The 13,191-nt window shown below is 42.1% G+C and overlaps 1 long non-coding RNA gene across 1 annotated transcript; it reads right to left on the reverse strand.

The window, feature by feature from the left end:
- Positions 1-3,283: 3,283 nt before the first annotated feature.
- LOC104865583 lies at positions 3,284-12,788 on the reverse strand. The gene is made up of 3 exons (XR_781212.1): positions 12,659-12,788; positions 10,292-10,364; positions 3,284-3,348 (listed from the first exon to the last, which is right to left on the reverse strand). It is a non-coding gene; the product is annotated as an uncharacterized LOC104865583 (long non-coding RNA).
- Between the last annotated feature and the right edge of the window lie 403 nt (positions 12,789-13,191).

Raw genomic sequence — 13,191 nt, forward strand, 5'->3', positions numbered from 1 at the left:
AAAACCCAATCCATGCTGGCTTATGCAAGAGGCAGGGTGACGTGTTGCTGAAAACACACAGGGTGTGTTGGGTTTGCAGTAGTTAGTTGGCTGCGCCAGGTATGCGGTGCCACTGGAAGTCAGGTTCTCCCTTCACTCAGCTGTACTTCTTCTGCTCTTCATTCTCACTCACTTTCCTTGGGGGAGGAGCATATGTGATCTGTCATGAAAGCTCAGTGCGCAAAGAACGCCCTTTTCCTCACAGTTCTGACAAATTGCTGATTGAAGTTGGCCTAACTGGGTCCCAGGTGAATGCAGAACTCATTATTCTGACAGAAGGGAAAGAAAATGCACACTGCCTAGGTTATATTCCCCATTGCAGATGGAATCAGCCCCATTGCAAGTGGACTAAAGATAAAGGAGGAAGTATAGTTCCGAAAAGGCACATCAGGGTGCTGCTATCAGATTGTACTATGCGTCAGTCAGCTTTCCATCACTATAGCAAAATACTTGTGATCACCAACTTAAAAGGAGAGAAAGTTTATTTTGGCTCACAGTTTTAGAAGTTCTATCCCATGATTCATTGGTCCATTGCTTTGGGCCTGCCACGAGGTAACAGGTGTGTGGAACAAAGCAAATCTAACTACTTTATAAGCCAGGGGGAGAGAGGGAGAAAAAGAGAGAGAGCCCATGGCCAGACAGCTCTCTTATGAGCACAGCACTAATGATCTAAGAACATCCCACTAGGCCTGACCTCTCCAAAGTTCCATTGGCTCCCTATTAACACTGCCTGGGGACAAAGCACATGGACTTTTGAGGAGTGTTCAAGAGCTGAACTATAGCATAGTGCATTACAGAGTAGGCTAAAACCAGGAGACTACTAGTTAGGCTTTCTCTGATTGCATTCCAAGTACTGTTCACACACAAGGTAAAGCACAGATACCTGAAGGAGGTGAGCCGTAGCTGACTCTACAGCTCAGTTTCTAACATCCCTCTGAGTAACGGTGCTGTGTCAGCTGTAGGCGTGTACTGCAGCTGGTGTCACCAGATCAGTAAATAAGGCTGAACAACCAAATGGAACTTGCTTGATTAAATAAGTACAACAAGCTCTCTTGAGAGACAGCTTCCTCAGGTTTCTTGAATGAGATGAAGATCTTTTGCTTTCTAAACTGGAATCATTTCATCATTTATTTTTCTTATTTTTCCCTTTGGTCTTTGTAAAAGTAGTTAACAGGATATACACAGCCAGAGAGACAGAGAGGGCGGGAGGTGGGGGGAACAAAGGTCACAGTTTCCCTTCTAGGCCACTGTGGCACTTGGCTTTACCTTTCCTTTAGCTTATTCACTGAAGTGGGTGAAGACTGAAGATTTTAAAAGCAAAGAGTGTACGGATTTCATGTAGTCTAGTTACAGAGATATGAGTTTCATCAGGCCTAAAGCACAAGTATCCCACCAACCATGGCTATAAGAGTGAAGTGTGGCCACCAGGGCTGCAGTGTGAGTGGGCACTGACCTTTTAGATTACTGCCTACGCCTCCATTAAGAAGAGCATCCAGAATGACAGCCATGCCTCTGAGGAAGCCCAGCATTCCACACTGGAAGCCCAAGCAGTGAAAATCGACTTGGCGTGGAATTCTCCTCTCCCGGGGCCCCATCCTGGGAACCAGGGGCACAGGACAGCCTGTTGGCAGATTCCAGTCACTTAGGAGCTTTCTTTTATGACTCTGCTTTGCAAGAATGCATCTAGTTAAATCCACAGGGTCATTGTCTGTGGCTTTCAAAACATGAGGTTTTATGAAGGAATGCGGACCTGGAATCCAAGGTTCAGAGCCCAGGCCTTCAAACAGATTAATCGTCATGGGGAGCATCAGAAGAGTTTTCCAACCTTGGCTTCATCCTGTGGCCTAGCAACCATGGGGCCCCTATTCAGCAGACCCAGCTTTCCACTATGTGGTGTTGGACAGAGCACCGGGCAGGGAGCCAAGAACTGCGATGGTTTCATTTCAGCCCTCCAACTGGCTCCCTGTGTGCCCACCTGCCGAGCAGGTTCTTAACTACCCATTCTGTACTTCCAGCTTATTAAGTTAGGAGGAGAACAATAATGCCTCAAGACACAGAGTCCTGGGAAGGGTGGGACAGGTGGATGTGTGTTTGTTAGGTGGTGGATTGGCAGGGGTTGGTGTCTGGAGGGGAGGTAAATCATTTATGATGGAGAGAGCATCTTGCTTTGTCTGGTGTCTAAAACAAGCACCTCCTTGCTGCTCTTAAACTTGCCTTCTGACAAGATGAAGAAGAGAGATGGGCAAACCAAAGACACAAACAGAAGTGGGAAGCAAGTGAAGAACGGAGTCTGCGCTGGGAGCTTCGTGGAGCCTCCCTTAAGAATACTCTGGAGTCCTGCGCTTAAATTTTAAATATATTTTTCCAAGTTTGAATTTAAAATAATATATTCTCCCAGCATAAGGGTCCTATGAGAGGTACTAAATAAGTGAAAATCAGTAAAACAGTTTTAAATGTCAGCTAGAAATCAGCTCTAATTAGCAGACATGTTGCCTTCTGTGTCAGACAGGTAGCCGGTGGGCTTCCTGTGATTTAATAATGGTGATGATGGTAGCTTGCATTCATTGAGTATCTATGGTGTGCCAAACATGGGGCCCATACTTTTCTATAGATTACTTCCTTCTTTCCTTATAATAGCTGCAAAAGGTAAAGTGTTTGCCACCATCCTCATTTCATAGATTGGAGAATCCATGTCCACACCCAGGAATGAAACACTTTTCTGCGAGTGAGTCAGGATGAGCCCAAGTTCAGTGGATTCTAAAGCCCGAGTACTAGCCCTTTCCACTGCTCTGCCAGGGATTGCCATGATTACCTCCTACCATCACATGAGAAAGGGGCTCCAGAATGGAAAGCACCATCCACAAAGTACCAGGCCTGGGCAGAGTTGTCCAATTTAACAAGGGAAGATGCACCATGCCGACTTAAATTTGCATTTTAGATAATTTTTTAAAAAACAATAGTTTACTGTAAGTACGGTCCATGTGCCATCTGAATACATTTGTGCTAAGAAATTGTTTGTTGTTTATCTGAAATTCAAATATAATCGTGTTCCCTTATTTTATCTTGCAACTCTCTCCCTGGGTGACATAGTTGCTCTGGAAAAGAGAGTTCTTTCCATTAATCTATGCCAGCCGGGGATCTCAGAAAAGGACCTGCTTGGTAAGCTCCTCTTTATAACTTACCTCTCAGTTTTTCCCCTCCACCCAAGTTGATGTTAGAGCTACTTGCTTCTCTAGACAGGTTGTAGTCTAAGACCCTTAGGCGCTTGTCATGGATACAGGTGACTAAGCAAAAGGGAGATGTAGATACCTGGTGGGAAAAAACAACTTTGTATAAATGGGCCATTGTGTTCAGGGGAGGAGTTCAGTGGCAATTTCTGCTCAGAGAGTAATAAGAACTGGAGGCTTGTGCCCTCCAGCTGTCTGTGACTCAGAGATGAATTTTCTTTGGCTCAGTGATTGCTGAGGCCCTACCCTTTATCCAACAAAGTGTCCATGTATCTTATATTTTTATACTTGGCTTCTGGCCTGTGCTGCTCCTTTATTTCATCTGTCTGTACCCTCTCCCCAGCCATTTAAATTGGTAACCTCTTTTACGAAAATAGCTCTCCGGGAGATATCCAGAATTTAATTTCAACTCTAACACTGCATTGGATTGATGTCATAATTTAGACAAATGCATTCAGGTTTTAATACATTTATAAATATTCCCAGAGATCATCGTATTTTATATGTATGGCAGCAGCCACTGGTAAAATTCTAGGAAGGCCCAAGGTAGAGAATACCCGTGCGTGACTGAGCATTGCAGGAAGTTGTCACCTCTGAGCCATGAAAGGGCAAGGTGTAAACATGGGTAGGAACTAACATGAAGAAGGAAGTTCAGGGGCTGTTTCCTGTGGTATGAAATATCCTGCTCAAGAAAGTCTTTCTCTCCAAAGAAACAAAGGGAAGGTCTGAAATCCTTTAACAAAAGAAAAAATAGGTGCCGTGCTTTCATTCTGCCTGCCCTGCTATAAGCCAGATGTTGAGTTTAGAAGACTTCAGCCTTAATCATGGCTGAACCATTCCTGAACAGCACCATGCTGTGAATCACTGATTGAGATCTGCTCAAGTGTAGAAAGAAGTTGTTTAGGGTTTTGAGAAGTGATATAAATAAATCTTGTTCACAGTTTCATGAACCACCATTTTTTTTTTTGCTTATTGCTATAGTCACATCTTTTATTGAGCATCAGTAGATGCAATAAGTTGCCATAGGAATGATTTGAAAACTCTACGATATAAGAAGGTGTTGGTGGGGCTGTTGCATGGTTCTTAAACTTCCTTTGTGTCAGCTCCGAACCCAGGTTCTGATTTATAAGTGATCTGTCCCATAGTTAAAGAGATGGGCTTCAGCTATGAAAAAATTACATTTAGACAAAGGAGGAAAAAAATGCATCTCGGGTTTCTTCCTCTTCCTAGTCTCAAGAAGGGTGGATTTTGAGAGGCAGTAGAAGTCGTTGAGTAGGGGAGTATAAATGCTAAAGCCTGTTATGTATTTAAATCTGGCTGGTGACAATTCATCTTCATATCCTTTTTATCTTCATCCAAACCATTAGGTAATCAAGTTCAGACTATTCACATATGCATTTTCAATATTTAGCTTCAGGCCATTTAAACCAAGGTGCATTTCCGTGATTAAAAGTGGCACAATAAGGAGAGTTATGAAAAATGACTCTAAAAGAAGAAAATTGGAGAGATAAGCTAAATAAACGAAACCAATTAGAAAGCAGGCTTCACAAAGAGATGAAAATACATGTAATTTTGTGGGAGAAATAGATAATGTTAGTTAAAGGTTTATAAAGTGCTTGGGGGAAAATGAGAGTCAGCCATTTAAATGTGAGGCAGAGAGATGAGCTGGCAATCAGTGGAGTTGATGGAGAGGGGGAATAAATTATTTGAGATTCAAGATTTTAAATAGGGTTTCAGTAGTGTTTGGAGACAGAATGTCGGACGACCAACATGGGTGAATTACAGAGATCAAGGTGGGAGGGAATGCACACAATTGAGAAGTCTGGGTGAAGAAAAGAAAAAGAATGAATTCTAGGAGACAAACGTGGGTTTGAGCGCTAATGAATAGCATATTGAGGCTAAAATATGAAAATTCGGCACAAATATAAGATTGGCAGATTAAACAGTTAAGAAATTACATGAATATAATAGGAATTAGAAAAGAGCAGGTGGAAAATAGGGCATTTTATATTTCTCTTTTAGGATTAAGAGATCTAATTGCAAATGGGGGGGTGTTGAGATGAATTAAATTAATGTGCTTTTGGCAAATAAAGGAAGATAATATGGAAGAGAGACGAACTTATGGCCCCACCCATTAAAAAGTAAACCTAAATTGAACCATATTTTGTGTTTCTTGCTTTTTCCAGGAAGCAGGCTCTTGAAAATTCTCATGCAAACTGCCCATTCCTTACACTATTCAAACTCCTTCCAGTGGACAATTCGTAAGCCTTTTCTCTCATAATTTGCAATCGTTTCTACGTTTCAGGTAAAAGATTTCCCCCAGTTGTTATCATGTGTGTAGGTTTCATGTCTCTGGCGCTGTTTCTCAAGGCAAGGAGTGAGATCTTTGTGTCACTTGTCTTCTTTTTGTTCCCCAGAGGAAAAGGACCTGATTGCTCTCTTCCAGTGGTTTTATTTTTCTGTTTTACAGTTGCACAAAACAATTAGGGACCCAAATAGAGTCATATTTTAAGAGGAAGAGGGGGAAAGTTAAATTCAGAAAGTCATCTGGCTAGAAGTTTAGAAGAATATTAACTGATGAGAGCCACTTCAAGCAAATGTCTGACCGCAGGAAGGTCACAGTGACCAAGGCGAACAAAGACCTTTCAAGTTGAAAATGGAAAGTTAACTCCAGCGTCATTTCACCTGACAAGGACTATCCACATACTTAACACAAATGGATGTTTTTTCTTTTCCTTGGGCAGGCAACATCATTACATAATTTTTCTAAAAGGGGTTGTCCTCTTGCTCTGATAACTATGGAGTGGTTTGTACCTTACCAAGATGAATGTTCTTAGGCCCCTCTGATGTTGAATTTGACAGGACATTTTTCCAAGCATTTGTAAAGACACGGGCGAGTCCCATCTTTAGAGAAAAAGACGGATTTAACTATGGAAGCCATGGAGAAGTTCATGTGGTTGACTTATAGGAGTCTATTGACATGTATACAGTTTTCTTTTCCTTTCTTTTCTTTTCTTTTCTTTTTTCTCTTTTTAACATGAAAGATGATCTGGTCTCAGTGGGAGTCACAGCAAAAAAGGTACAGAATTGACGGTGACTTATTAATTTATTAAAAGAGAAGTAATGCTGCATGAAGGTGTATTCAGGTGATTTATAGTGCATTTGTCAGGCACCAGTTCATGAACTCTCCTGCCTTCAGCTCACTAGTACATCCACTGGCAGAACACGGGAGATTTCTTTTCCTTATCACCAAATGACCACTTGAGTTAGGCCCCTCATATTAGGTCTCAATAAAGCTGTCTCTCTGCTCTGAAGTGATTCCCCCCAACTGTGTGATTAAGGCTGTCCCTTTGCAGTTTTCCAGTGAAAACAAATGGGAATTTTTCCTGTGAAACAGAAGTCTGTGTTACAAGGCATTAAGCATTCTTTATGACACGAGCTCAGTTTTCTCTGCTGGAGAGCTAGTGCAGCACTTCCTGGGATCAGAGCAGGGCACGGGGAACTGAAGATGCTGTTAGGCACTTTAAAGTGCTCAAAATTCCTTTCAGCCCAGTTCCAACGTGATTCCGGCCTGCCCGGGTTTCCGGAAGGTGGGGGCATAGATTGTTTCACTGGGAAGTGACAGAGAAGGGGAGAATCTATAAGTGTGACTTTCACAAAAAAGAAAGCACATTTCACGGTGCCTGGTTAAGGCTCTGGATTGTGGAGTAGGGACTTGAATGGTCTATTACTGCATATAAATTGAAATTCTTTCTGGATTTACCTCCAGTCTAGGTTTGAAAAGGTTGGGATGTTTGTTTCTCCACTGATGCCCTGATTTTTTTGTTTGTTGGTTTGTTTTATGTTTTTTAATCTCTCCCTGCTGTCATTACAATCTTCAAAAATTTTTATGTCATTTTATACTAGAAGCCGGCCTTTCGACCTTGTGTAGAGCAATTGTTTCCTTCTTCTCTCTTGTTCCTTCCACCACTTCTTTCTCAAGTCTCACGGTGGGCCAGGCACACCTTTGGCGATAAGGATTCCAAGCTAGAGGGTGATAGACTTGCAAAAAGGAAATGGACAAATCCATGTGTCCATTGTCAGCGCCCCTCTACTAGTAATACACAGAGAGAAAGCAACAGAGCGTTCACTGTCAGGGATTCACACCATCCACTGTCGTATGGATGAAAAGGGCACAGTCAATAGCGATAGTCCTCCTGGGCTATAGGAAAGGACAGCCAAGAGCCCTGGAAAGGATTTCTGAATTAGACTGCAAGCTCTACAAGCACTTCTGAGTCACCAGCACAGAGCACCTAATACCACTTGAACAATGAAGGAGCTTAAGTATTGGGTGATGATGGATGGATGAGTGAAAGAAGGAATGGATGGAGAAGAAAGGGATATTTGAGATAATTTACCTCTTGAAAGGTGAGTAAATATCAGTGTATAGGTGGAAGAGTACAGCTGCTTAAAACGGTAATGCAGGAGACATTGTTTGAGAGGTCCGAGGCATTATACATACACGAAGTTTAAATATTTATACATATATTGTATTCTGTCAGGCCATGGCTATGTGTTTTTATTGTCTTACCCTGTAGTCTTCCCAGGGTAACCTTTGTAAGTTCTCAGTACAAAGGGTTGTTAGAATGAATGAAGGTGTTGGGGCCATCACAGAATTTTAATTAACATAGTGAAATGGTGAAATCCATATTTTAGAAAGGTGATCCTGGCATTGGTATGGGGTGCAGCTTTATATTACAGCAGTATAGATCAAGGCTTATATTTTAAGAGGAAGGGAGGGGGAGAAAGAGAGAGAGAGAGAGAGAGAGAGAGAAAAGGAAAGAGAAAGAGAGGAATTAGCATGCATTGCTCTATTTTTATATATTAATACACTGCCACATGATGTATTTCTTACAGTGTCATGAGCAAAAGCACTTCAGGAAATCACACAAGCAATAATGTGTTAGAACTGGAGAAAGAGAGACAGCAAGATGCCCTATGTTTGGGCCAGGGATTTAGCTCAGTGGCATCACACCTGCCTCGCAAGCACAAGGTCCTGAATTCGATCCTTGGTACCAAACAAACAAACAGAAAGATAGCCCATATTTGTAACTGAGGTAGAAAATAATGAAGGACTGGACTTAGCAGCTGCTTTGCATAGCAAGAAGCTACACTGAGCCGATTTTTTTGCTGCATTATATACAGTGTATTTCTCGGTTGAATTTTTCAGGACAATGAATGAGAAAAGAAATTGATAAGATGGAAGGAAACTTCAAATTTATTTGATTTTGTCTTCTGTTTGTTATAAAGCTGAGGTACCTCAGCTCATCTTACTGCATTTGTTTTAGGAAAAAAATATGTATGTTATAAATGGTATTACCAATTTTCATGGTGTGTGAGTCCCACATCTGAAGTGCAGATTTATAGATATTTCAGAGAAGGAAAAACAGCTGCAATGGAAGGATCAGAATGTATAACTGGAGGCTGTGCTAGTTTCCTATAGCTGCTCTAACCCATATAAACTGGTGGTTTAGAGCAACTCAGCTTTCCTCTCTCGTGGCTGTTCTAGAGACTAGAAATCTGAAGGGGTGTTTTTTTGCCCAAGATCTATTTATAACACTGCTGTCATGTTCCCCAAAAGCCTGCATGAAAGTCTTATTCTCTGGGCTCTGGAGCTTACTGGGATTTGGCGAACCTTTGAGGTGGGGGCTGGTAGGAGGTCTTTAGGGCCTTGAAGGTACAGTAGGACCCCAGCTCACTTTCTCTTTCCACTTCATGGTCATGGAATAATGAGTTTTGCTCTGTCCCACACTCCTACCACAATGTATTGCTTTACCAGGGACCCAAAAGCAACAGGGCCAACTGAACATGGACAAAGCCTCCAAAACTTTGAGCCGATATAAACCTTTTCCCTTTCTAAGTTGATTATCTCAGGTGTTTGTTATAGTCTGGAAAGCTGACCAATACAGCATGTAAAGCAACGCTAAGGAAAAAGGACTATGTATAAGCTTGTACTCAGGCAAACAGGAGGGTGAAGGATGTGCCCCAGATTGTGAGTAGAGTTTCTTTTCTTTCTTGTCATGAAAATGTGCTTACTGGTTGCTAATGCAAGCTGCATGTTTGCTATTGGAGTGCTACATCTATAATTTAGAGCAATTGCTTCATCTCTCAGGTTCTTAAAACCTCTTCTATAAAATAAGTGATTTAAACAGGATGGTTCTGAGTTCCTTTCAACTTTCAAGTTTATTTTCTGCCAGGAGAAGGACCCAGCGGGTGTGTGATGCCCCCAGCCCTCTCTCCTCCATTCTTGCGTGGTTAAGTACCTGCAGTTTTCTCACATTAGCACAAGACAGCTCACTGCCACCCGAGGATGCTCAACCCAGAGCAGCCTGTTTCTCCTCTACTGCAGGGGTCTCTGGAGGACTCCGCGGTGGAAGCTACCTCCTTAAGCACATTAAAAGTTTTATTGCAAAAATATAACTCGATAATGGGCGTATACATTGTCATTATAACTTTGCAAGGAAGAGTATTCAATTTGGAAAAGAAGAGAGCAGATGGAAGCTTACTCCAGGAGCACATAACACAGCCTCGTGGAACTTGAGTTGTGTAGCGGTTGCTTGTTAAATATGAATGCAGAGGTCTAGGAAAACGGCTCACCACGCAGGCTCCACTTTTGAAGGAAATCTCTGAAGAATGAGCCATGTCGTCAGCTTACTCGCTTTTCCTTGCACTTCAGAGCTGAAAACCTGGCATGGCTCTCACCCTCGGGTTCAGACAGTCCCCTCAGCCTCAGAACCTCTGACCTTGTCAGGCAATGACTGTGTTCCCCTCCGTTCGGCATCTGACACCCCTGGTGTTGTATTCTCTCCACGACTGAGGGTTTCAAACAGCCCTGCAGCCAGGAGCAGCTAAGGCTGTCAATGGCCTCAAGCAGTGTGAGCGCTTAGAGCTCTGAATCTGAGCACCTCTAGGCTATGGCTTCAGTCCTGAAAAACCCCTCTGTGTTGTGCCTTCCCTTGGCTTCAGTCCTGCACTTAATGACTTACCGGACACCCAGCAGACACCCTTCTCTGGGACTCCCTTCCAGTCTGTCAAGGCGATGACCCTGCAGTTTTCCTTCTGCCAAAACAGAAGGAGAGGGAGAAAAGAGAAAGTTGAGCTGACTCTCGGGGACACTACTCCCTCTGAGATCTGGCCCAGATCTGGGCTCTCCTTCCCCTCAGGCAGCTCAGAGCTGCCTCTGCCTCAGCTACTGTGCCCACACAACATTTGGGGGCTCCTTGCCTTCATTAATATTTAACAGGGACCCTGCACTTACCATTTCTTCCCTTCAGTTTGGCCCGTTTAAGCACAATTTATATCTCTTCTATAAAACCTGGGTTTTTTTTTGCATAGGGGGCTAAAATGTCAGACACAGGGCATCGGCAATAAATGTTTTGTGAACAAATGAATGAATGCTTTGGAATTCCTTGTGTCTGTAGCCATGTGAGCTTATGCTGTAGAGGGAACAAGAAGAAGACACTATAATATTTTCACAAGCCTACTTTTCCCTTGGATGACACTCAGAAGCAGCATTCAGCATATTCTTGATAGAGTGTAAAGACCCCCAAAAGAGAACTTCTAGATGTGCTCCAGAAAATAGCAAGAACGATGGGATAAGTGTTGGACGTGAGGTAGTGCATTCTGAAGGGGATAGATGACAATGTGTCTCTTCTGTAATCATTTTTAAAGATTTACTATATATTTTAATCATATTGCTTAGGAATGAGACATCAAGCACACTATTTATGCTCCGTCTCTCCCCTCCTTTGTCACCAGTCTCCCTTTCTCTCTCGCTCTCTCGCTCTCTCTCTCTCTCTCACACACACACACACACACACACACACACAAATTCAATGGAACAACATACATAAACATGAAGGCTCACTATGTTCAAAGCACGTTGTCTCTACGAAGTATATAAATGAGAGAGACATAGTCCTCTTTATGAAGCATTTAGTTCTCATAAAAAGAGGCAAGGTTGGCTCTAAATGTCTTCAACCTAAAGGAAAATGAGATCCGTATCACAGACAAAGTCCCAACGCATCACCGAGGGACTTCCAGCTGAGAGTGTCAGGAAAAGCAGACTTTCCAAGAAGCTCAGAATTTCAACTAAATATTGGGCTATTAGTATGCATCAACTTTCACAGTGAAATGGGCCACTTGGAGTAACATCCCTTCCTAGCTCTCTCTTGGAGGTGCTGCGTTTCCTGTTCTGTTTGAAAATGCCTCCGTGGAGCCGAGGTAAGTTAGCAGCTGTAGTCAACAGAAACCTGTTGGAATGGCTGCCCACACTACCCGGGGACCTTCTTCCACTTCTCAGTCCTGTGTATCTGTTCCCCAGCTGGGTGGAATTTAACTAAATAGTACGTAAAACTGATGAAATATGAGCGAAAAGAGAGAAGACAGGAATTGTTATTTCTTTAGAGATTAGATTGCTCTAGAAAGATCAATCTCCCCAAAATCACCATTAAAAATAATAAAAGGAATTCCACTGAACAAAGCTCACGGACAGAAAAACCTTTGACTTCACATAAAATTGGGTTAACATAAATTGTGGGAGTTACCTATGTGTCACTTTTATGATCCCCTGTATAGCAAGCCTTTTTTCAGAGTTTTGCAAATTGTGTACGGTGTGATAGAGCCTTGGCCTGACTCCTCTCCTGACCCAGAGCTTCCTCCCATCACTGAAGGCTTACATCAGGGTCATTAGTGTCCTTTGACCCAACTTCTGCAGCAGTGCATTGAGTTGAACTTGGATTGCCAAAAATGCCAGAGGCTGACACTATGAATTCTGATAAGAAGAAGAGGAGAGGCCATTAAGTACTCTCTCCCACGTTCTTCTCATTCTACCTTTCCTCTGTGGGTAATGCTGTATCACATTTGCTGGTGTGTGAATATTCCTGTGCTAAGCCCTAAAACGGTTTCCAGAGATCAGCTGAGCCAACGTGTGTGCCCTACACCTAGATAATGTGCATTTGTGGGATGTGAGCCACAACCAAACATCTCATACATGTTCAGCTTTCAGGTGCTACTTGTAATTTTCTTGATAAAAGTAGTAACACACAAGTGACAAATTTGATAATTTCTGTCACTCTAGCATTTGAGATGTAACAATTGTCCTCACAACTCTGATAAGTGCTAGTGTTTATGTTATCAGTATTTTTCTATTTTAGCTATAGTTCTCCCCCTTATTCAGACTACTAATGGACAGTCCATTTTTTTCTTACTATATTTTAGTATGTAGCATATTTTGTAAGTTAAAAAATATATTTTCCATGAGAAACTACCTAAAAATCACTGTCAAAATGTATGTGGTTAAAAACACGTGCATTTTCTCCCCCAATAAATTCCTTTATAAAATGAACACACACCTTTTATATGTTAGCAAATGCAGTTTCCATCTCTTCTCCTGTAGGATGTAGGGTCTTTGAGTTCAGCTCTTTGTCTGACCCATCTCTGTATTCCTACCCTGAGAATGTTCAGTGCATGTTTATCAAAACAGGCCTGGGCATGCTCTGTAATGATGGTTATTTTACTTGGCCAGGCAATCCACATAGAAGTTCTATTTTAGATAATGGCCTATTCCACGGAATGTAGCTAACAGCTAACATTCTAACCATCTAATAATATGCCTTGTATCCATACATGTTTGAAGACATAAAGACTTATATTTATATATCAGATGTGGCTGACTCTATAAACCAGTTCCTGGTTCAGTCAAGCCAGCAAAGGAAAATACAGTCATTGGTTTGAAGAGGAGAAGAACCAATATTTGGGATGAAAATCCTAGCCTTTTGTTTATTTTCCACTTGGGCGAATGACACTTAACTTCTAGACCATTCACTTAATTTCTTTATATTTCTCATCAACAAAATGGGATCAATAATGATAAACTCTAGCTCAT

Source organism: Fukomys damarensis, unplaced genomic scaffold (assembly GCF_012274545.1).
Source record: "Fukomys damarensis isolate Sample0158 unplaced genomic scaffold, DMR_v1.0_HiC HiC_scaffold_15, whole genome shotgun sequence".
NCBI classification, from domain to species: domain Eukaryota; kingdom Metazoa; phylum Chordata; class Mammalia; order Rodentia; family Bathyergidae; genus Fukomys; species Fukomys damarensis.